The sequence below is a fragment of the Thalassophryne amazonica genome, chromosome 11, assembly GCF_902500255.1.
Source record: "Thalassophryne amazonica chromosome 11, fThaAma1.1, whole genome shotgun sequence".
NCBI lineage: Eukaryota > Metazoa > Chordata > Actinopteri > Batrachoidiformes > Batrachoididae > Thalassophryne > Thalassophryne amazonica.
The window spans coordinates 6310463-6334779 of record NC_047113.1 but is presented as its reverse complement, the minus strand read 5'-3'; the positions used below and the strand labels follow the sequence as shown (position 1 = coordinate 6334779).

General features: G+C 41.5%; 1 protein-coding gene across 1 annotated transcript in view; it reads left to right on the top strand.

The window, feature by feature from the left end:
- zgc:92242 (uncharacterized protein LOC436899 homolog) overlaps positions 1-24317 on the top strand; it is a 72200-nt gene that overhangs the window by 12089 nt on the left and 35794 nt on the right. The gene's annotated exons all lie outside the window — the stretch shown is intronic.

Below are 24317 nucleotides of genomic sequence, written 5' to 3'. Positions count from 1 at the left end.
GCATTTGTTTTCAAATTGTAATATTTCTTAAATTTATTTTTGTTTATATATTAATAATCTAATGATTATTATATACAATTTTAGAGAAAGAGACAAAAAGAAATAGATCACTGTGCCAAGGAGGGAATCTCTTTAGGGTCAGTGACCCTATGGCCTTGTTTAGAGTGCTTCATAAATGTTAAAAAAAAATTCATATATTTGCAGTTTAGTTGAATAATAAATTGAATTTTGTCTCTTATTTGTTTTTGTCTATAAGCACATGCAATATCTATCAGTGCTCAGATGACAGTAGCTTCTGGGAAAGGTGCAAGTTGCAATAAACTGTGATGCCAAGCGCTAAGGATACATGCTATCCAGTCACAGCAGATGAAACTTTTTTTACTACTGAGCAAACATCATTCTTAGACTTTTTTAGGTTCAATGATTCCAGTGTAAATGTTATGGCGTCAGTGACCCCATGGCCTTGGCAGAGGTTTGCAATCTCTGAGTGCTTCTAGTTTCATTTAGTTTTTTGAGTGTTGCTAAAAGGTAAATCATTTTCTCAAGAAATGATTACAACTGGGTTTTTTTGTGTCAAAATTGAGAATTTGCTAAAGCATTTGCTTCATTGACAGCCTGTGGCACCTCAGTGATACAGTGTGACACTTCAGTGGCAGCCTGTGGTGTCTCATTGTCACCTTGTGGCACATCAGTGGCAACCTGTGTCAAAATATAGCACCACAATGTCAGCCTGTGGCACTTCAGTGACATCTTTTGGCACCTCAGTGGCCTCCTGTGGTGCTTTAGTGGTATAATATGGCACCTCAGTGGCACCCTTTGGCACCTCTGTGATCACATGTAGTACCTCAGTGACAAACTGTGGTTGCCTGTTGTACTTCATTGGCACCCTGTGGCATTTCAGTGACATCTTGTGTTGCCTCAGTGGCAGCCTATGGCACTTCAGTGGCAACATATGGCACCTCAGTGGCCTCCTGTGGTGCCTTAGTGGTATAATATGGCACCTCAGTGGCACCTTTTGGCACCTCAGTGATTACATGTAGTACCTCAGTGACAAACTGTGGTTGCCTCTTGCACTTCAGTGGCAATCAATCAATCAATTAATTTTTTTATATAGCGCCAAATCACAACAAACAGTTGCCCCAAGGCGCTTTATATTGTAAGGCAAGGCCATACAATAATTATGTAAAACCCCAACGGTCAAAACGACCCCCTGTGAGCAAGCACTTGGCTACAGTGGGAAGGAAAAACTCCCTTTTAACAGGAAGAAACCTCCAGCAGAACCAGGCTCAGGGAGGGGCAGTCTTCTGCTGGGACTGGTTGGGGCTGAGGGAGAGAACCAGGAAAAAGACATGCTGTGGAGGGGAGCAGAGATCGATCACTAATGATTACTGTGGCACTTCAGTAATACCCTGTGGTACCTCAGTGGCAACCTATGTCACTTCATTGGCAACATATGGCACCTTGGTGGTCGCAGGTGGCACCTCTGTGGCAACATGTTGCACCCTGTACTTCATTGTCAGCCTGTTGAAACATCATTGGCAACTTGTGGCACTTCAGTGATACCTGTGACAGCTTATGACACCTCAGTGACAATCTGTTACACCTCAGTGACACCCAGTGGCATCTCATTGGCCTCCTGTGGTGCCTTAGTGGCAAAATATGACACCTCAGTGGCACCTTTTGGCACCTCAGTGATGACATGTAGCACCTCAGTGACAAGCTGTGGTTGCCTGTTGCACTTCAGTGGCACCCTGTGGCACTTCACTGCCAACCTGTGGCACTTCAGTGCCAACCTGTGGTAGCTCGTGGTGCCTCAGTGGAAATCAGTGTAAATAGGAATAGTTTGCACCATCTGTCATGCTTAGTCATCATGTTATGGCGTAACATGTCAGAGAATCCAACGGACGTTGAGCTTGTTTGACCTTTACTTTGGACACCAAGAATATCACACGGTCAATAATCTTCCATTATTAATCCTGGGATTAATGACCACCTACCACCCTGGGATGGCTGTCATATGTTTTTTGTGTCGGCTATGGAGACTGGATTGTAAGTGTAATTTAGTTCCCTTAAGTGAGAGTGATTAGGACAAAACTGACTATTGGCTCGAGGACTAATTTCTTATACAATGCTATCAGACATTTGGTAATATTTGACAAATTTATTTTCACTGACCCGCCCATAGATTACCCAAATATCATTCAAAGATACTTTTGTTTGACTCATAACTGCGGGATTAGCCTCAGCTTGAGCACACACCAAATGGATCTGCACCCATTATTTTGTAAAGTCATTGTTCTGCATAGTTTTTTTTTCTTTTATTTGAGTGATTCAAAACTGCATCAAATCAATTTTATTTATATAGCGCCAAATCATGACAAACAGTTGCCCCAAGGCGCTTTATATTGTAAGGCAAAGCCATACAATAATTACGGAAAAACCCCAACGGTCAAAACGACCCCCTGTGAGCAAGCACTTGGCAAAAGTGGGAAGGAAAAACTCCCTTTTAACAGGAAGAAACCTCCAGCAGAACCAGGCTCATGGAGGGGCAAGAAGAAGAATTTTAAATTCTATTCTAGAATTAACAGGAAGCCAATGAAGAGAGGCCAATATGGGTGAGATATGCTCTCTCCTTCTAGTCCCCGTTAGTACTCTAGCTGCAGCATTTTGAATTAACTGAAGGCTTTTCAGGGAACTTTTAGGACAACCTGATAATAATGAATTACAATACTCCAGCCTAGAGGAAATAAATGCATGAATTAGTTTTTCAGCATCACTCTGAGACAAGACCTTTCTAATTTTAGAGATATTGCGCAAATGCAAAAAAGCAGTCCTACATATTTGTTTAATATGTGCACTGAATGACATATCCTGATCAAAAATGACTCCAAGATTTCTCACAGTATTACTAGAGGTCAGGGTAATGACATCCAGAGTAAGGATCTGGTTAGACACCATGTTTCTAAGATTTGTGGGGCCAAGTACAATAACTTCAGTTTTATCTGAGTTTAAAAGCAGGAAATTAGAGGTCATCCATGTCTTTATGTCTGTAAGACAATCCTGCAGTTTAGCTAATTGGTGTGTGTCCTCTGGCTTCATGGATAGATAAAGCTGGGTATCATCTGCGTAACAATGAAAATTTAAGCAATGCCGTCTAATAATACTGTCTAAGGGAAGCATGTATAAAGTGAATAAAATTGGTCCTAGCACAGAACCTTGTGGAACTCCATAATTAACCTTAGTCTGTGAAGAAGATTCCCCATTTACATGAACAAATTGTAATCTATTAGATAAATATGATTCAAACCACCGCAGCGTAGTGTCTTTAATACCTATGGCATGCTCTAATCTCTGTAATAAAATTTTATGATCAACAGTATCAAAAGCAGCACTGAGGTCTAACAGAACAAGCACAGAGATGAGTCCACTGTCTGAGGCCATAAGAAGATCATTTGTAACCTTCACTAATGCTGTTTCTGTACTATGATGAATTCTAAAACCTGACTGAAACTCTTCAAATAGACCATTCCTCTGCAGATGATGAGGTAGCTGTTTTACAACTACCCTTTCAAGAATTTTTAAGAGAAAAGGAAGGTTGGAGATTGGCCTATAATTAGCTAAGATAGCTGGGTCAAGTGATGGCTTTTTAAGTAATGGTTTAATTACTGTCACCTTAAAAGCCTGTGGTACATAGCCAACTAACAAAGATAGATTGATCATATTTAAGATCGAAGCATTAATTAATGGTAGGGCTTCCTTGAGCAGCCTGGTAGGAATGGGGTCTAATAAACATGTTGATGGTTTGGAGGAAGTAACTAATGAAAATAACTCAGACAGAACAATCGGAGAGAAAGAGTCTAACCAAATACCGGCATCACTGAAAGCAGCCAAAGATAACGATATGTCTTTGGGATGGTTATGAGTAATTTTTCTCTAATAGTTAAAATTTTATTAGCAAAGAAAGTCATGAAGTCATTACTAGTTAAAGGAATACTCGGCTCAATAGAGCTCTGACTCTTTGTCAGCCTGGCTACAGTGCTGAAAAGAAACCTGGGGTTGTTCTTATTTTCTTCAATTAGTGATGAGTAGTAAGATGTCCTAGCTTTATGGAGGGCTTTTTTATAGAGCAACAGACTCTTTTTCCAGGCTAAAAGAAGATCTTCTAAATTAGTGATACGCCATTTCCTCTCCAACTTACGGGTTATCTGCTTTTAGCTACGAGTTTGTGAGTTTAGGTAGCTACTCTGCACTGTGTTGGTATATGGCATTAGAGAACATAAAGAAGGAATCATATCCTTAAACCTAGTTACAGCGCTTTCTGAAAGACTTCTAGTGTAATGAAACTTATTCCCCACTGCTGGGTAGTCCATCAGAGTAAATGTAAATGTTATTAAGAAATGATCAGACAGAAGGGAGTTTTCAGGGAATACTGTTAAGTCTTCAATTTCCATACCATAAGTCAGAACAAGATCTAAGATATGATTAAAGTGGTGGGTGGACTCATTTACATTTTGAGCAAAGCCAATAGAGTCTAATAATAGATTAAATGCAGTGTTGAGGCTGTCATTCTCAGCATCTGTGTGGATGTTAAAATCGCCCACTATAATTATCTTATCTGAGCTAAGCACTAAGTCAGACAAAAGGTCTGAAAATTCACAGAGAAACTCACAGTAACGACCAGGTGGACGATAGATAATAACAAATAAAACTGGTTTTTGGGACTTCCAATTTGGATGGACAAGACTAAGAGTCAAGCTTTCAAATGAATTAAAGCTCTGTCTGGGTTTTTGATTAATTAATAAGCTGGAATGGAAGATTGCTGATAATCCTCCGCCTCAGCCCGTGCTACGAGCATTCTGGGGGAGCATTCTGACTCGGGGGTGTTGACTCATTTAAACTAACATATTCATCCTGCTGTAACCAGGTTTCTGTAAGGCAGAATAAATCAATATGTTGATCAATTATTATATCATTTACTAACAGGGACTTAGAAGAGAGAGACCTAATGTTTAATAGACCACATTTAACTGTTTAGTCTGTGGTGCAGTTGAAGGTGCTATATTATTTTTTCTTTTGAATTTTTATGCTTAAATAGATTTTTACTGGTTATTGGTGGTCTGGGAGCAGACACCGTCTCTACGGGGATGGGGTAATGAGGGGATGGCAGGGGGAGAGAAGCTGCAGAGAGGTGTGTAAGACTACAACTCTGCTTCCTGGTCCCAACCCTGGGTAGTCACGGTTTGGAGGATTTAATTGGCCAGATTTCTAGAAATGAGAGCTGCTCCATCCAAAGTGGGATGGATGCCGTCTCTCCTAACAAGACCAGGTTTTCCCCAGAAGCTTTGCCAATTATCTATGAAGCCCACCTCATTTTTTGGACACCACTCAGACAGCCAGCAATTCAGGGAGAACATGCGGCTAAACATGTCACTCCCGGTCCGATTGGGGAGGGGCCCAGAGAAAACTACAGAGTCCGACATTGTTTTTGCAAAGTTACACACTGATTCAATGTTAATTTTAGTGACCTCCGATTGGCGTAACCGGGTGTCATTACTTCCGACGTGAATTACAATCTTAACAAATTTACGCTTAGCCTTAGCCAGCAGTTTCAAATTTCCTTCAATGTCGCCTGCTCTGGCCCCCGGAAGACAATTGACTATGGTTGCTGGTGTCGCTAACTTCACATTTCTCAAAACAGAGTCGCCAATAACCAGAGTTTGATCCTCGGCGGGTGTGTCGCCGAGTGGGGAAAAAACGGTTAGAAATGTGAACGGGTTGGCGGTGTACACGGGGCTTCTGTTTAGGGCTACGCTTCCTCCTCACAGTCACCCAGTCGGCCTGCTTTCCCGGCTGCTCGGGATCTGCTGGAAGGGAACTAACGGCGGCTAAGCTACCTTGGTCCGCACCAACTACAGAGGCCTGGCTAGCTGTAGAATTTTCCATGGTGCGGAGCTGAGCCTGCAAAGCTACGAATAAGCTACACTTATTACAAGTACCATTACTGCTAAAGGAGGCCGAGGAATAACTAAACATTTCACACCCAGAGCAGAAAAGTGCGGGAGAGACAGGAGAAGCCGCCATGCTAAATCGGCTAAGAGCTAGTAGCTGCGCTAAGCTAGCGGATTCCTAAAAACACACAAAGTGAATAATGTGTAAATAATTTAGAGGTGATTCAGCAGAGGGAGTGCTTTAGTTAAGGCACGTGAAGATTACACTGGGAAACAAATCGTTATCTAGTTAACTAGATCAATCTAACTGCGCAGATTAAACAGCTAACAGATACAGCAAAACACAGCTGTGCTCCGGAACAGGAAGTGATACAATACCGCAGTGAGAGCCAACCACCAGTAGAGGCAAGCCATAATTTTAGCCAACTGCATCTAGGCATTGTTTCATTCCAAAACGCAAAACACTACTATTTCAGTCCTGTGTGACAGGAAAACCAATGAGTTTTTAAAAATATATTGTAACAGGAAATATAGGAATAGTGAAGTTTAAAAGGAACCATAATTTTTGACACACACTAACAAGAACAGTGGGATTTGAACACCAGAGGTTGACAGCAGAATTTTAGACTCATGATGTAAAACACCACACACATTGTAAATCCTGTTTCCTAAAATCACTTCTCACCCCTTTGGTGCCTGCTGCAAGCTGAGAAACACCATCAGTGATCTTCACTAATGAACAGAATATTCAAATATGCTGCACAATTAGATTTCTTTTTGATTACCTTTCCCCAGGTACGATCTCATGCAGGCTGATGAAAAAAAAAACACTCACATTCTAGTGTATTCAGTATCAGCTGTGCCCCAAATATTTTTTTGTTATGTATAGTACTTTGCAAAGGTCTTAGTCTATTAGTGTGTCTATAGGGATTCCACAACGGATTTGAAATTAAACAAGATAATAATGATAACAATAATAAGATGTAAAATTTCAGCTACAGTTTGCCAGAAGGCATATGGGAGACTGGAGCTGAGATTTGATCTGTTTTCTTATGTGAAAATCCTTCTTTGTGCCACTCCACTATAAAACGAGGACATGTGGTGCAATAGACAAAAAGTCACACTCGGCACAGTTTCTTTAATCACAGCCACAGAAGGCTATAAGTCCTTCACGGTGTCCTTGTCTCCTTCTTGCACAGTCACTCAGTTTTTGAGACCTGCACCCTCCAAACAGATTTACCACAGAGGACTATACTGTTTGCATTTCTTAATAATTGATGTAAATTAAGTCCTAGACTTATTTTAATGACTTGGAAATGTTCATAAGTCCATCTCCTGACTTGTCTCAAGAAAACTGGCTCTGAAAGTGATGATTTGTCTTAAAAATTATCCTTTTGTTTATTTTGTCCAATTATGGGCTCTGAAAAAGAAGGAACTGTGTATAAAAAGTTGTAATTCCTTTATAGTCAATATTATATTTTTGATAAACTCCTTTAATTTAAGCCAAAGGTAACGTAAGACATTAATCTTGATGGTTTCATGTCAGTTTCACTGTGGTGGTGTGTAGAGACAAAATGACAACAACTGTGTCATTGTCTAAACACTTATGGACCTGACTATTCTTTATTATGCTTTTATTATATTTAGCACTGGTGCTTTATTGTTATTTTTGCTTATCGTGTCTGTGGTTTTTGTTAGGTACTGTACTGTATATCACCTTTTCCCTTTGTCTTTGTTTTTTGGAAAAGTATGTCATCCAAAGAAAGGTAGCACGGTGGCTTAGTGGTTTGCACTGTTGCCTCACAGCGAGAAGGTCATGGGTTCAATTCCCTTGGCCTTTGTGTGGAGTTTGCATGTTCTTCCTGTGTTTGCGTGGGTTTCCTCCGGGTGCTCCGGTTTCCTCCCACATCCAAAGACATGCGGGTTAGGTGGATTGGAATCTTTAAAAAAAAAAAAAATTGTCCGTAGGTGTGTGTGTGTGGGTGTGTCTGTGTTTGTTTGTCTGTTTGTGGCCCTGCGACAGACTGGCGTCCTGTCCTGGGTGTACCCCGCCTCGCGCCCTATGACTGCTGGGATAGGCTCCAGCCCCCCGTGACCCTTAATTGGACTAAGCGGTAGAAGATGAATGAATGAATGAATGAATGTCGTCCAAAGACTTTTGGCCTTTTACTTCTGTGGTGTTTGCACGAACACTCTCAAATTAAAGAAATATTTCTGAGGCTGCTCTGCCCTGTGTAACCCTCATCCTGTCATATCTCAGAACCTCAGGAGGGTAGGTCCTGATTGGTACTTGGATGGAGACCTCTTTAGAAGACGCGGGGCTGTCTGTGTTTCTCCCAGTAACACTGGAGTTACATCAGGAAGGGAATCTAATGTAAACTTGTGCCACATCCCAATACAGATCTGTTCTGGCTCCACTGTGGTGACCCTGAACAAACGGGGGTCTCTCTCTTCGACCCTCATACTTGATGAAGACCTTGACATCTTGATTGGCGGTTGATGGTGGACGATGAGTTCTGAGGTGACTGACCAATCCAATTCTGGCACAGAATGTCCTGCCCATGTAGCAGCTTGGTGGATGGTGCGTTAGAGCGTTTAGCTTTGCATAGCTCACACTTGAGTTTAGCTTTGGCAATGAACTTTGCCCCAAGGCTTCTGAAACCTTTCTTGATGCTGCTACGCCGTGCAGAGCGAGCTTATGGGAGGGTTTCCAGGAGGCTACATCAGTGTTGAGGGATTTCACTGAAGCTTTCAAAGTATCATGTGGTGACCCTGAACAAATGGGAAGAGAAAAAGAGAAACATCAACCTGGAGTTTGAGCCCAGGTACATGCTTCACGCTACCTACTTGAACAGGATACTTCATTGTCTCAGTCCACCCAGCTGTAAATGCGTCCCGGGCTGTGGAAGGAACACATGATAGACTGGAGTCCCATCTGGGAGAATTGGGGACTGTCATTCGCGCCACACTACAGAATCTGGGGATGAGCTCCAGTACCCATGAGCCTCTGGGCCTGTAGGACTTAGTGCATATACAAAAACAGAAGACAGAAATTTTTTATGAGTGTAGTACGGTGGCTTAGTGGTTACCGCTGTTGCCTCACAGCAAGAAGGTCATTGATTCCCACCTGTGGCCTTTCTGTGTGGAGTTTGCATGTTCTCCCCGTGTTTGTCTGGATTCCCTCGTGGTGCTCTGGCTTCCTCCCACATCCAAAGACTAGAGGTGGGTGGAATTTTGGTATTGATCTGATATCAAGTCAATACAGGCCCATTATTGCCGATACCGATACCGATACTTTTTCATATTTAAGCTTCATAGCTCCAAAGGATCCAAAAGACCTAGGATAGAATTTCACCAAACACCAAATATTTAAACTCAGATAAAACTGAAGTTATTGTACTTGGCCCCACAAATCTTAGAAACATGGTGTCTAACCAGATCCTTACTCTGGATGGCATTACCCTGACCTCTAGTAATACTGTGAGAAATCTTGGAGTCATTTTTGATCAGGATATGTCATTCAAAGCGCATATTAAACAAATATGTAGGACTGCTTTTTTGCATTTACGCAATATCTCTAAAATCAGAAAGGTCTTGTCTCAGAGTGATGCTGAAAAACTAATTCATGCATTTATTTCCTCTAGGCTGGACTATTGTAATTCATTATTATCAGGTTGTCCTAAAAGTTCCCTAAAAAGCCTTCAGTTAATTCAAAATGCTGCAGCTAGAGTGCTGACGGGGACTAGAAGGAGAGAGCATATCTCACCCATATTGGCCTCTCTTCATTGGCTTCCTGTTAATTCTAGAATAGAATTTAAAATTCTTCTTCTTACTTATAAGGTTTTGAATAATCAGGTCCCATCTTATCTTAGGGACCTCGTAGTACCATATCACCCCAATAGAGCGCTTCGCTCTCAGACTGCAGGCTTACTTGTAGTTCCTAGGGTTTGTAAGAGTAGAATGGGAGGCAGAGCCTTCAGCTTTCAGGCTCCTCTCCTGTGGAACCAGCTCCCAATTCAGATCAGGGAGACAGACACCCTCTCTACTTTTAAGATTAGGCTTAAAACTTTCCTTTTTGCTAAAGCTTATAGTTAGGGCTGGATCAGGTGACCCTGAACCATCCCTTAGTTATGCTGCTATAGACGTAGACTGCTGGGGGGTTCCCATGATGCACTGTTTCTTTCTCTTTTTGCTCTGTATGCACCACTCTGCATTTAATCATTAGTGATCGATCTCTGCTCCCCTCCACAGCATGTCTTTTTCCTGGTTCTCTCCCTCAGCCCCAACCAGTCCCAGCAGAAGACTGCCCCTCCCTGAGCCTGGTTCTGCTGGAGGTTTCTTCCTGTTAAAAGGGAGTTTTTCCTTCCCACTGTAGCCAAGTGCTTGCTCACAGGGGGTCGTTTTGACCGTTGGGGTTTTACATCATTATTGTATGGCCTTGCCTTACAATATAAAGCGCCTTGGGGCAACTGTTTGTTGTGATTTGGCGCTATATAAAAAAAAAATTGATTGATTGATTGAACATTGTACATGACAACAAAATGCTTTATTATCACAATCAACATTTTTGTTTAAAAAATATCACACAACACAACTTAAAACAAAATTTCCTGGGGTAGAGGGCTGACAAACCACAATACAAGGGTGAACTGCTCCATGTTGTGTGACACAGCACAGCGCTGCTCTTACAGAGAGCAGACTTTGATAAATCTGCGTGTGCAGCAGTCAGTGCGTGCGGGAGAAAATAAAACCTTGAGTATCCATCTTTTTACATGAGGATCGTTCAATATCAATACCAGTGTTGGTATCGATATTATCGATATTAGGATTGATCCGCCCACCTCTACCAAAGACATGCAGGTTATGTGAAATGGAAACTTTAAAAAAAAGTTCTCCATGGGTGTGTGTGTGTGTGTGTGTGTGTGTGTCCTGTCCAGGGTGTGTACCCCACTTCACGCCCTATGACTGCTGGGATAGGCTCCAGTGCTCCCCCCCCCCCCCCCCCCAACCCTTAATTGGAGTAGGTGGGTATAGAAAATGGATGGATGGATGGATGGATGGATGTGTAGTTCTGGACTGCACCGTGTCTTAAAGGTTTTGTTAAAGTGTATATCCATGTACTCTCAGCATAAAGTCTCTCAGGTCACTGTTTGTGTTGTAACACTGTCTCAGGTCACCAGGACGATTAATGTAAGATGATGATTTAGACCAAAACAACAGATCTTTTTTCATGTTTTGATTGTTACCTCAGTTGCGTCACCTTTCTGTTGTCATCACTTTAAACACCCATTCTCCCCTTACAGTGTTTATCTGAATCATGGACCTCCGCTGTGTGCACCGCACAATGACAGAGTGTGTGTGTGCTGGTGTGTTTGTGTAACACCTGACCTGTATCACCACCTGTCCACTCGTCCTACATGCTGGAAGGTGAATAGGATGGGGTAAACTCTGCAGTTTGGGGCATCGCCACGCTTTAAACCACATATCAAGTGACCCTCTTTGTTTACGCCAATCTGTGCCATGACACCTGAGACCCAGCCATGTTTGGATTACACAACAACCAGTGAGGCATCTTTGTTGTTTGCTCACTACGCCATGTAAGACAATCCTCACATGTAGACCTGGTTCCACTGAAAATTACACAATACAGTGCTGTGAAAAGTTTGTGGCCCCTCCAACTTCTACACATTTACATTTTTTGTATGGAATCAAATTAAAAATTCAGGCATCTTTATATTAAAATGTTTAAAACGGTACCCTTTAAACCCACATTGAAAACAAATCTCAACAGCATGACCTGAATTAAATAAATATATAGAAGCCCAAAGAATAGGTACGTGGCCAAATGGTGTACCACTTGACTACAGCAACACAAGAGTGACAAAGGCTTTCAGGGTAATTTGCTTGTCTTATTAGATCAAAAATAAAAGAAAGATGTGATTATTTTGATTTAGATTTAGATTTGATTATTTATTTTGGAATAGAAATTTTAATCCATGACTATCCAGAGAAGGAAATCTGTCTTGGCCCTGTGATAGATTGGTGTCCTGTCCAGGGTGTACCCCACCTCACGCCCCACGACTGCTGGGAAAGACTCATAAAGATTCTGTGGACAAACGAGGCAGAGGGAATGTGACCCGGCCTGGAGGAAGGCTGGGTCTCCCATCTGGAGCCAGGCCTGGATGGAGGGCCGTCAGTGAGTACCTGGTGACTGAGCTTGCACCGGAGCCCAAAGAGGGAACATGCACGTTCCATCTCCGCCCTGGAGGCTCACCACCCACAGGGGATCTGCTGGAGTCAGGTGCACTGTCCCATGTGCAGCAGTGAAAGTTGAGTGTCTCGACGGACCAGACCCAGGTGGCAGAAGCTAGCTCTGGGGGTGTGGAACATCACCTCACTCGGGGGTGAAAGAGCCGGAACTTATGCAGGAGGTGGAGCGATACCAGTCAGATCTGGTGGGCCTCTCCTCCACACACAGCCTCGACACCAGAACCACTGTCCTTGATAGGGGGTGGACCTTATTCTTCTCTGGAGTTGCCCAGGGTCCAAGGCACTGGGCAGGCGTGGGGATACTCACGAACCCGCTGCTTTGGAGTTTACCCAGGTAGGTATGAGGGTTGCCTCCCTGCACCTTTGGGTTGCGGGGGAGGGGGGGGTACAGCTCTAACTGTTCTTTGGGTGTATACGCTGAACAGCAGTTCAGTGAGGATTTGGGGTCTCATGTCATCTACTGTCTTGTGGAAACCTCAACTGGACTTCAAGCAACTTGGATTCTGTGCCTCTTCACTCTTTCTTGGGTCTATAGGACCTTGATTTCCACATGAAATGCAAAATTTTATTTAATCTGAAAAGAGATCTTTGAATCACTGAGCAACAGTCCAGTTTTTTTTTCCTTTTTTTCCTTAGTCCAAGTAAGACGTTGACATTGCCTCATGTTCAAGGATGTCTTGGCACAAGGAATGAGACATGTAGTCCATTTCCTGGACATGTCTGAATGTGGTGGCTCTTGATGCACTGATTCTGGCAATGGTCCACTCCATATGAAGCCCCCACACATTCTTGAATCAGCTTTGCCTGACAGGCTGCAGTCATCCCTCTTGCATGTGCATCTTTTTCGACCACACTTTTCCCTTCCAGTCACCTTCCTATTAGTATGCTTTGATACAGCACTCTGTGAACAACCCGTCCATACAGCAATGACCTACTGTAGCTGACCATGGTTGTGGGGGGTGTCAGTGTCTTCTAGACAACTGTTAAGTCAGCAGTCTTCCCCATGATTTTAATTGTGTGTACTGAACCAGAGTGAGCGGTTCATGGAATGTATACTGCATAGTGTTATTAAAAGCTAAAATGTATTTTTGTAAATTTGTTTTTACTTTTTTTTTTTTTTTTTTTAGCTATAGCTAAAATATTTGAAACATATTATAGTATATATGTAATGTGTCCAAATTGCCACTCTCTAAGATAACTGCTAATAAAAGAACTTTTTTACTCCAAGTCCCTTTATCTTCTCCCTTGTTTCACTCGGGGTCCCCACAGCAGATCTGCATGTTGATTTGGCACAAGTTGTACACCAGATGCCATTCCTGATGCAACTCCACATTCCATCAAGAATAGGCAGGGGTTGCTTTGAACCAAGAAGTTTCCGCACGAGAAACAAGTGCACTTAACCGCTTGGCCACCACCTGCTTTGAGTTTGTTCTGGTTGGTTTTGTAACCACTGCAAAACCTTGAAAACACTTTTTATCTCTTCTTCTTCTTCTTAATAGTATTAATAATATTATTAGTTAATATATAAAGTTGACCGTGTGTGTATGTGTGCATATGTGTTCGCTATGCACAGCCACAGTTATTAAGCAATCGAAAAGGTTAATGGGGCCCTTAGGTTGAAAGCGTGTGTGCGCGAACACACACACACACACGGTCAGCCATATATATTAGATCACGACCCGCTCACTGGAGCCCTTATTTTCACAGTTCACATGGTACTCAGGTCAGGTAGCAAACATCACACTTTACTTACTACATAGTAGCGGCTGGCTACGGTGCACTTTAATTACAATCTGAACGGGCCAGTGTGCACCACTTGCCAATTAAAGCGTGTGTTTTTCAATTAAAATGTATAACCCAAATTCCAATGAAGTTGGGATGTTGTGTAAAATGTAAATAAAAACAGAATACAATGATTTGCAAATCCTCTTCAACCTATATTCAATTGAATACACCACAAAGACAAGATATTTGATGTTCAAACTCATCAACTTTTTTTTTTGTGCAAAATATTTGCTTATTTTGAAAAGGATGCCTGCAACATGTTTCAAAAAAGCTGGGACAGTGGTATGTTTACCACTGTTACATCACCTTTCCTTCTAACAACACTCAATAAGCGTTGGGAACTGAGGACACTAATTGTTGAAGATTTGTTTGTGGAATTCTTTCCCATTCTTGCTTGATGTACGACTTCAGTTGTTCAACAGTCCGGGGTCTCCTTTGTTGTATTTTGCGCTTCATAATGCGCCACACATTTTCAGGTCTGGACTGCAGGCAGGCCAGTCTAGTATCCGCACTCTTTTACTACGAAGCCACGCTGTTGTAACACGTGCAGAATGTGGCTTGGCATTGTCTTGCTGAAATAAGCAGGGACGTCCCTGAAAAGACATTGCTTGGATGGCAGCATGTGTTGCTCCAAAACCTGGATGTACCTTTCAGCATTGATGGTGCCATCACAGATGTGTAAGTTGCCCATGCCATGGGCAAATTACACCCCCCCATACCATCACAGACATGACGTCTATGATTTCCAAAAACAATTTGAAATGTGGACTCATCAGACCACAGCACACTTTTCCACTTTGCCTCTGTCCATTTCAAAGGAGCTCGGGCCCAGAGAAGGCAGCAGCTTTTCTGGATGTTGTTGATGTTTGGCTTTCACTTTGTATGGTAGAGTTTTAACTTGCATTTGTAGATCTAGCGACGAACTGTGTTAACTGACAATTGTTTTCTGAAGTGTTCCTGAGCCCATGCAGTGTCGGTTTTTAATGCAGTGCTGCCTGAGGGATCGAAGGTCAGGGACATTCAATGTCGGTTTTTGGCCTTGCATCTTATGTGTAGAAAGTTCTCCAGATTCTCTCAATCTTCTGATTATATTATGGACTGTAGATGATGGAATCCCTAAGTTCCTTGCAACTGAACATCTAGAAACATTGTTCTTAAACTATTGGACTATCTTTTTTACGCAGTTGTTCACAAAGTGGTGATCCTCTCCCTATCTTTGCTTGTGAACAGCTGAGCCTTTTGGGGATGCTCCTTTTATACCCAATCATGACACGCACCCGTTTTCCAATTAACCTGTTCACCTGTAGAATGTTCCAAACAGGTGTTCTTTGAGCATTCCTCAACTTTACCAGTCTTTTGTTGCCCCTGTCACAGATTTTTTTGAAACGTTTGCAGGCATCCATTTTCAAAATGAGCAAATATTTGCACAAAAACAATAAAGTTTATCAGTTTGAAGATTAAATATCTTGTTTTTCTGGTGTATTCAGTTGAAGAGGATTTGCAAATTATTACCTCCGCCAAGGAGGTTATGTTTTCGGTTGCGTTTGTTTGTTTGTCTGTTTGTCAGCAGAATAACTCAAAAAGTTTTTAACAGATTTTGATGAAATTTTGTGGAGTGGTTGGAAATGACAAGAGGAACAAGTGATTAAATTTTAGTGGTGATCCGGATCACGATCCGGATCCCGATGCTAACGTGTTAGCATGTCTATGGCATTTTCAATGTTAAAAGTTAGCATTAAGCAGTTGCAGCTGTCATCACGTTCGGGTGCATTTGTTTTCAAATTGTAATATTTCTTAAATTTATTTTTGTTTATATATTAATAATCTAATGATTATTATATACAATTTTAGAGAAAGCGACAAAAAGAAATAGATCACTGTGCCAAGGAGGGAATCTCTTTAGGGTCAGTGACCCTATGGCCTTGTTTAGAGAAGTGTTTCATAAATGTTAAAAAATTCATATATTTGCAGTTTAGTTGAATAATAAATTGAATTTTGTCTCTTATTTGTTTTTGTCTATAAGCACATGCAATATCAATATCAGTGCTCAGATGACAGTAGCTTCTGGGAAAAGTGCAAGTTGCAATAAACTGTGATGCCAAGCGCTAAGGATACATGCTATCCAGTCACAGCAGATGAAACTCTTTTACTACTGAGCAAACATCATTGTTAGACTTTTTTAGGTTCAGTGATTCCACGGCGTGTAGATGTTATGGCGTCAGTGACCCCATGGCCTTGGCGGAGGTTTGTACTCTCTGAGTGCTTCTAGTTGTATTCTGTTTTTATTTACATTTCACACAATGTCCCAACTTCATTGGAATTGGGGTTGTACCTGCTGTGTACATCATGCCAGAGCACTGCAGTGATATGAGATTCTAATCACTTTTTAATTATCATTCACTTGAGTCTCATGAATGTCACAAATTGCTCAATGAAAATTAATGATAACATACACACAATGCAATGCAACTTACTACACCTTAACTAAAGTGACATGAAATATACAATGACATGACTAAAGTTCGTCTCTAGTGCCTGTGTGTAGAACGGGTAACTCAGCTAGTTATAATTAAAATCAGTTCCCTTCAGGGTTGTGTGTTGATAGTAGTAATGTCACAGCCTTGTAATGGAAATATTTTTCCTGTCATGGAGTGTAGTGTCTGGGTGTGACCACCACAGGTGTGATGCACAGATTAGATCACGATTTATTCATCAGTGGCCTTTGGACAGGTGACATCACACCGTCTTCCACTTAGCATTCTCTTGTGTTGTCTTTGCCTGTGCCATTTTCCAAAACAGAACTGGTTTTGTCTGTTTGTCTCTGACGCCTCATTGTCCAATCATTTTTAAAGACTCAGCTTCAAAGAGGAAAGTTCCGCTCAAACCGTCACTTCAGAGCTCTCCAGCCTCTCCTGCCACGCCCCTATCAGGGTGTGGGACTTGTTTCTATCTGCTGAGTGTCCATGAAATAACCACTAAAAATGAGATATTTTCCAGATATTCCACAAGTACCGGCTGTGCTTTTAACTGAGTGGATGCTGTAACTTATTTGTGTAGGGAATAAAAGATGTATCCTGCTCAATTCTGTGAAAGCACTGTGTGGAAATAACATAATGTAAAAGCTGTTTTAACTTCAAATATTTTTCATTATTTTAAAGAAATCAAACCGTTATCAGAAGTTTGTAATGTGACACATGAATTAAAAATGGAAAGTTTTCTTAAAATGACAGAAAAAGAAAGTAAATGTAGAAAGAAGTGGTGGGAAAAGACTACAAAAGACGAGAGAAATGGGGGAAAGGTTAAAAGAGGACAAAGTTCACTGGAATTGTATTGTTTTATAGTTTATAGCAGAGCGCCATCTTCTGGATGAATGCTAAAATCACACTTTATAATGCAGGATTGGCAGATGAGTGTAACTGAAGGTGATGTCTGATTTATTTATTCTCCTTCTTGTTCAGGTTGCACTAAACGTGTGAGCTGGCTGCTCAGGTCGGGACGGAGACGTCAGCGTGAGTGTGATTGGAGAGATGACGAGTTCAGGTCCTCTCGTCTCCTTCAGGGCCTCTTCCAACAACAGGTCAACACGTAGAACACACACCCAACCATTTCATATGATGATCCTATGTTATCTTGCTTTATTTGATCACTATATCGTAATCTTGGCAGCACTTTGTTGTACTGTTACACATGTAACTTTTAAGGCTCCTGTTGGAGATCAGAATTCTATAAATCTTAAAGGGGTCATATTGTACAAAATACATTGATACACTTAGATATGGTCAGAGTCTCATATTAAACAGCCCCAACATCCCATAAGTCTATGACTGTGTGTAGAACGGCCTTGTTTAAAGGAAGATTTACTCTGAAATGGCGTGTTTTGGCCTCTGTGACATATGGCACAGAAGACTGCCCCCAAACCCACTGGGTAGCTTACTAAAAAAAAAAGCATACAGTTGAGTCCAACAACGACACATGGTTTGTGCATTTGTTAATTTTCAAAACCTTTTTTAAAAATGCTATAAAAATCTATTAAATATCTCACATTCATAATTAATGCAACTGGGTGAAATCTTTGACCAGTTTTCACATCTCTTGCACTTGTGTTGTACTTAATTAGGATTTTATGATAAAACTGAATGATGTCCAGCAATTGGTTTTTGTGTTGTCATTTATGTTGTTGTGTTCCAGGAAGTGCGTAGACATTTTATAACACTTTTTTTAATGACTGTTGCAATTTGATAATTATTTTCTATGATAAATTTTAAAAACTTACTTTTGATTTGTGATGCAACCAGAATCCATTTTTATTTTGATGAAAGAAAACATCAAACGTTACGTCATGTTTTTAATGAGTAAAAAAAAAAAGAAATCAGTTCTTAGTTTTTAATCTCTCATGTAATTCCAGTTTTTTTTTAATTCTTTTTTTTTTTTTTTACTCATGCTTATTACAGCTAATAAACATTCACATTAACAGTATTTTCTTTACTTTTCAGCAGATGATTAAGGAAACTTGTAGTTGATGTAAATTTAGAATTTTTAGTTGCCATTTCCTGCGTTTTTGATGTATATTTCACTACAAAATACACCACAGAGAAAAGATACTTTATAACTTTTTTATTATTATTAATTTGAACTTGTATTGCACAATCTTGAACGTGATGCTTTGAAGTAATGATAAAAATAGAGACATTTGAAATGTTGGCGGCTAAAGAAGTGAAACACTCTTGCTACATTTTGCTGAATCATGGTCTGGTATAAATTTATCTAGCTGAGTCACTTGTTGCAGAATAGAACAGTATTCGTCAGGGAGGTTTTGCTTTCTTTCTTTTCTTTATTTGCACACACACCCCCTTTTCATGCACCCCCCCTGGATCTGCCCCTGCTCCAGCCTGACATGACACACTGCACAAAATGTGCACATGTTCCCAGTACAGGTGATAAATATTAGACCCGTTACCACATAATGTCCTTTATTATTGTAAAGAAAACCTGTTATCTGAAGTCTTGATAATCAGGTTGTGTTTGTGTCCCGCAGCAGTTCTTATTCATGAATCCCCTCCTCGCACGCTCTGACTGTCTGTGGTCATTCAGCAACAGGCTGAAGGTTCTGCAGTTTGTTTCTTGTGATGGGACTGAGTGGAGGACTGATGTCTGTGTGTCCTGCAGACGCCACAGTGACGGAGGTGAACAGCATCCAGACAGCGGACACGCTGCCAGGCCTGACACCACACATCCAGCTGCCCCTCACAGAACGTGCACGTGATATTAGTGTTTGTATGTGGCTCTGAACGCGTGTGTGTGTAAGGGTCTTTGTAAGCTGTGTGTGTGGGTGGTGTGTGTGTGTGTGTGTAGGACAGCCTGGTGCAAACGAGTGGTCTGAGGAGGAGATGGATGGTGAAGCCGCCGTAGGACAGCGACAAGCGATTCAGGCAGCAGCTCAGACCACCTCAGCAACTGGGCTCCGCTCTACAGGACCCATCTGAGTCACCATGGCAACCAGCCGCCATGTCAAAGCCATGCTGTCAGCCGCAGAGCGAGTCGACCAGCAGAACGGAGGTGAGGCAATGAGCGCGGGCCGCAGCGGGTTCAAGGAGATGGAAAACGGTGTTCTGTGATCTCTGAGCTTTGTCTCAGAAAATAAATAATTATGCTCATTCAGAATCAAGCGATACTCCTGAGTTTTCTGGTGTGTACTAAGAAGTGTTTAAAGTTAACCTGGTTGCAATATTTCACAACTAAATCCACAAAAACAAAAATGTCTGGTTTTGGTTTTTATCTTCAATATGCTTACAAAGTGAAGTTGGAGAAAGTAGAGTGGATGAAAGAATAAAGACATCAAATATTCAAACCAGTTGATATAGTTTGTCAGCTCACGCCTTTGCTGTAGTTTGTCTGTCACGGTGTTGTGAGCTGCATTTTTGTACAAAATAACTCAGAAGCAGGTGAGTACATTTTTACCAACTTGGTAGGTTATTTTCTTGGTTGACTGTCTCCAGATGATTGATGTTTGGAGCAGATTGGTCAAAGGTCAACACCAAGGTCATCAAAACATAGTTCCAAAAATAGATTTATATTCCAGGGTATCTAACAACACAGTAGCAGGGCTTGACAATAAGGCAATTTATGCACTGGCCCACAGGGCCAGTAGAATTTGAAAGTTACTGGCCCGGATGAAAATATCACTGGCCCAGAACCGGGGGTAACCGATATGAATTTTTAAATCAACACCAGACTTAGAATTGGGTTTCCTTAATGCAAAACACTTGAAAACAAACACAATATTCTTATACTACATGATAAAAACCTTAAAGTGAGTCAACTTTGAAAAAAAATGTCAGTAGGTAACTGATAGGATTTTTTTCAACACTCAGACATTATACAAAAATAAATTTATTTCTTGATCATTACAAAATTATATGTGTAAATTTCATATACCAAGCTCCCTTGCTAATGTTGTCACCTTGGGTGTCCACAGGTCATACTGATTAGACTTTTATTTATACTTGTCACATATTCTGGCATGGCCCTACAAGTTCACAGAAAGACAACCTCGCTCGTCCTCATCACACTCCAGCCATGGCCGTCTTTCTTCCATGGAAGCTTGCCAAGTTTCTTCCTCACCCTTTTCTTCTCATATTCAGCATCAGCAGCCTTCCTCTTCTGTGCTTGTTTTGAGGGTGATAGCTGTTCTTTTCCTTCTGGCTTCCCTGGTTTCTGCCAGGGGCAGGAGGTTTCAAGAAATTCATATATTCACTGCGCTCGATCTTGCTTAAGCGAAAATGATGCGTTGATGTTGAAGCGAAATTCGCGCCACATCAGAAGATGCTCCTGCAGACGAAGTTTGTCTGCACATTCGGCAATGTTCCAAAACATTGCGAAGTGGCGCAACATGTCCTGTCTCAGCAGCCCTGTGAGCAGGACTTATGTCTTTTGATTCTTTATTTCACAATTATGACAGAGTTTTTTGGAGCGAGCAGCAGCCCCACAGCAGCGGAGCAGAGTTTCTTTTGTTTTTTCTTTTTTTTATTGTTTACATGTGTGTGCGAGAGCTTGCGAGCTGAATGGAAGCTCCTCCTATTTGATGACGCACCGGGGCAATTTTCCGCAGCAAAAGCAGAGCGACACACCCGGCGAAGGAGGCGCGTCCGTTGCCACGCGACCCCCGCGAATTTATAGCATCTGATCGCGCCCGTGTGAATGCAGCATTAGACTAATAATGTGCCCAAAGCGATTTTAATTCTTACTGGCACATACGGACCAGTGAAATATGAACTTCACTGGCCCGTGGTGGCCCGGAACATGTAAAAAAAAGGCCACCGGGCCATCGGACCAGTGCTACTGTCCGAGCCCAGAGTAGGGTTAAAGAGGTGAATCAAAGCGGCTATAATCAGATAATCAGATAATATTCAGATAATCATGGTGTCATCCTGTGATATAAGTGACATCACGATGACATCACTAACCACCATGTTATACCATTTCATGAAAATCACTGGGCCTGTATAGTGCATACAGTGCACCTGGGGATATTTATAGCGCTTTTAAGTTTTCCCAATTTGTTGTTACAGGCTTATTCCAAAATGGATGAAATTCATTTTGTTTTTCCCTCTAATTCTAGCACACAATACAATGTGAAAGAAGTTTTTTATATATATTTGCAAATGTATTAAAAATTTAAATAAAACTAAGAAATCACGTACATTACAACCTTTGCCGTGAAGCTCAGGTGCATCCGGTTTCCACTGATCTTCCTTGAGATGTTTCACTCAGTTAAATTGGAGTCCACCTGGGGTAAAAGTCAGTTTGATTGGACATGATTTGGAAGACACACTGTCTACATGTCTACATAAGGTCGTACAGTTGAGAGGTACATGTCAAAGAACAAACCAAGCATGAGTCAAAGTAATTATCTGTAGACCTCAAGACAGGATTGTCTTGAGACAGAAATTTGGTGAAGGGTACGAAACATTCTGTCCGCTGTGAAGGTCCCAATCAGCACAGTGACCTCCTTCATCTATTAATGGAAGAATTCCGGATCCACCGGACTCTTTCTAGAGCTGGCTGCACGGCTAAACTGAGTGATAGAAGGGCCTTAGTTATGGATGTGAACAAGAACCCGATGGTCACTCTGTCATGAGCTCCAGCAGTCCTCTGTGGAGAGAGAGAAACCTTCCAGAAGGACAACCATCTCTGCAGTCATCCACCATACGGGTCTGTCTGGTAGAGTGGCCAGATGGAAGCCACTCCTTAGTAAAAGGCACATGGGAGCCCACCTGGAGTTTGCCAAAAGACACCTGAAGGACTCTCAGACCATGAGAAACAAAATTCTCTGGTCTGGCGAAACCTGGTACCATCCCTACAGTGAAGCATGGTGGTGGCAGCATTGTGTTGTGGGATGTTTTTCAGTGGCAGGAACTGGGAGACGAGTCAGAATTGAGGGAAAGATGAATGCAGCAATGTACAGAGACATCCTGGATGAAAACCTGCTCCAGAGCGCTTTTGACCTCAGACTGGGGTGACGGTTCATCTTTCAGCAGGACAATGACCCTAAACACACAGACAAGATATCAAAGGAGTGGCTTCAGGACAACTCTGTGAATGTCCTTGAGTGGCCCAGCCAGAGAACAGAGCTGAATCTGATTGAACATCTCTGGGAGAGATCTGAAAATGTCTGTGCACCGACACTCCCCGTCCAACCTGATGGAGCTTGAGAGGTGCTGCACAGAGGAATGGATCAAACTTCCCTAAAGATAGGTGCACCAAGCTTGTGGCATCATATTCAAGAAGACTTGAAACTGTAGTTGCTGTCAAAGGTGCATCAACAAAGTATTGAGCTAAGGGTGTGAATACTTATGTACACATGATTTCTTAGTTTTTAATTTTTAATAAATTTGTAAAAAAAAAAAAAAAAAAAACTTTTTCTTGTCATCATTATGGTGTTGTGAGTAGAAGTTTGAGGGGAAATGAATTTATTCCTTTTCGAATGAGGCTGTAACATAACAAAATGTGGAAAACCTGAAGCCCTGTGAAGACTTTCGAATGCACTGTAAGTAAGTGAAACAGTAAAAAACAAACAAACAAAAAAACAATCTGGACATATGAGGGGCGACTGAGAAGTTTTGAGGTTGACCCAGAAAAACTAGGGTGTGGTTCTCCATCTTTTGCATTCTGAGAAACCACCATTTCTCGGAATGTGTGAAGTTTTAACTTACTGGATGCAATGTTAAGAAATGTTGGTTTCTCAGAATGCAAAGATGGAGAGCCACACCCTAGTTTTTCTGGGTCAGCCTCAAAACGTCTTAGTCACCCCTCGTACTATGCCACAGCATTCTTACTTGTCCTTTGCCCGATGTTATCAGATGACGCATATGCACATACCCAAGTATGACACAAATATTTATGTTGCAAGAACAGACTTTTTAACCAGCTCCTGATATGTGTTTGTGCAACTGGAAACGGCGCCTTGGACACCGCTACTCTTATCATGTTTGCCACTAGCTTCTTTGAACTTTCACGGGAGTTTTTTCTTTGGATAGTGTAGTATAGCCATTTGTACATGATGGAGATAGTCCATCATCTGGGTACCAATCCTCTTCTATTAAATGTCTACTGAGTATTTGAATACCCTATGGATTGTGAGATACTGCTTTTTGTCTAAATTATAGTGTGCTCATATGAGTATTCAGCCACAAATGTCGGCAACCTTTCAAACCTCACCCCACGAACCACTGTCCTAAAATATTATACAGTAGTGTTCAGAATAATAGTAGTACTATGTGACTAAAAAGATTAATCCAGGTTTTGATTATATTTCTTATTGTTACATGGGAAACAAGGTACCAGTAGATTCAGTAGATTCTCACAAATCCAACAAGACCAAGCATTCATGATATGCACACTCTTAAGGCTATGAAATTGGGCTATTAGTAAAAAAAAAGTAGAAAAGGGGGTGTTCACAATAATAGTAGTGTGGCATTCAGTCAGTGAGTTTGTCAATTTTGTGGAACAAACAGGTGTGAATCAGGTGTCCCCTATTTAAGGATGAAGCCAGCACCTGTTGAACATGCTTTTCTCTTTGAAAGCCTGAGGAAAATGGGACGTTCAAGACATTGTTCAGAAGAACAGCGTAGTTTGATTAAAAAGTTGATTGGAGAGGGGGAAAACTTATACGCAGGTGCAAAAAATTATAGGCTGTTCATCTACAATGATCTCCAATGCTTTAAAATGGACAAAAAAAAAAAAAAAAACAGAGACGCGTGGAAGAAAATGGAAAACAACCATCAAAATGGATAGAAGAGTAACCAGAATGGCAAA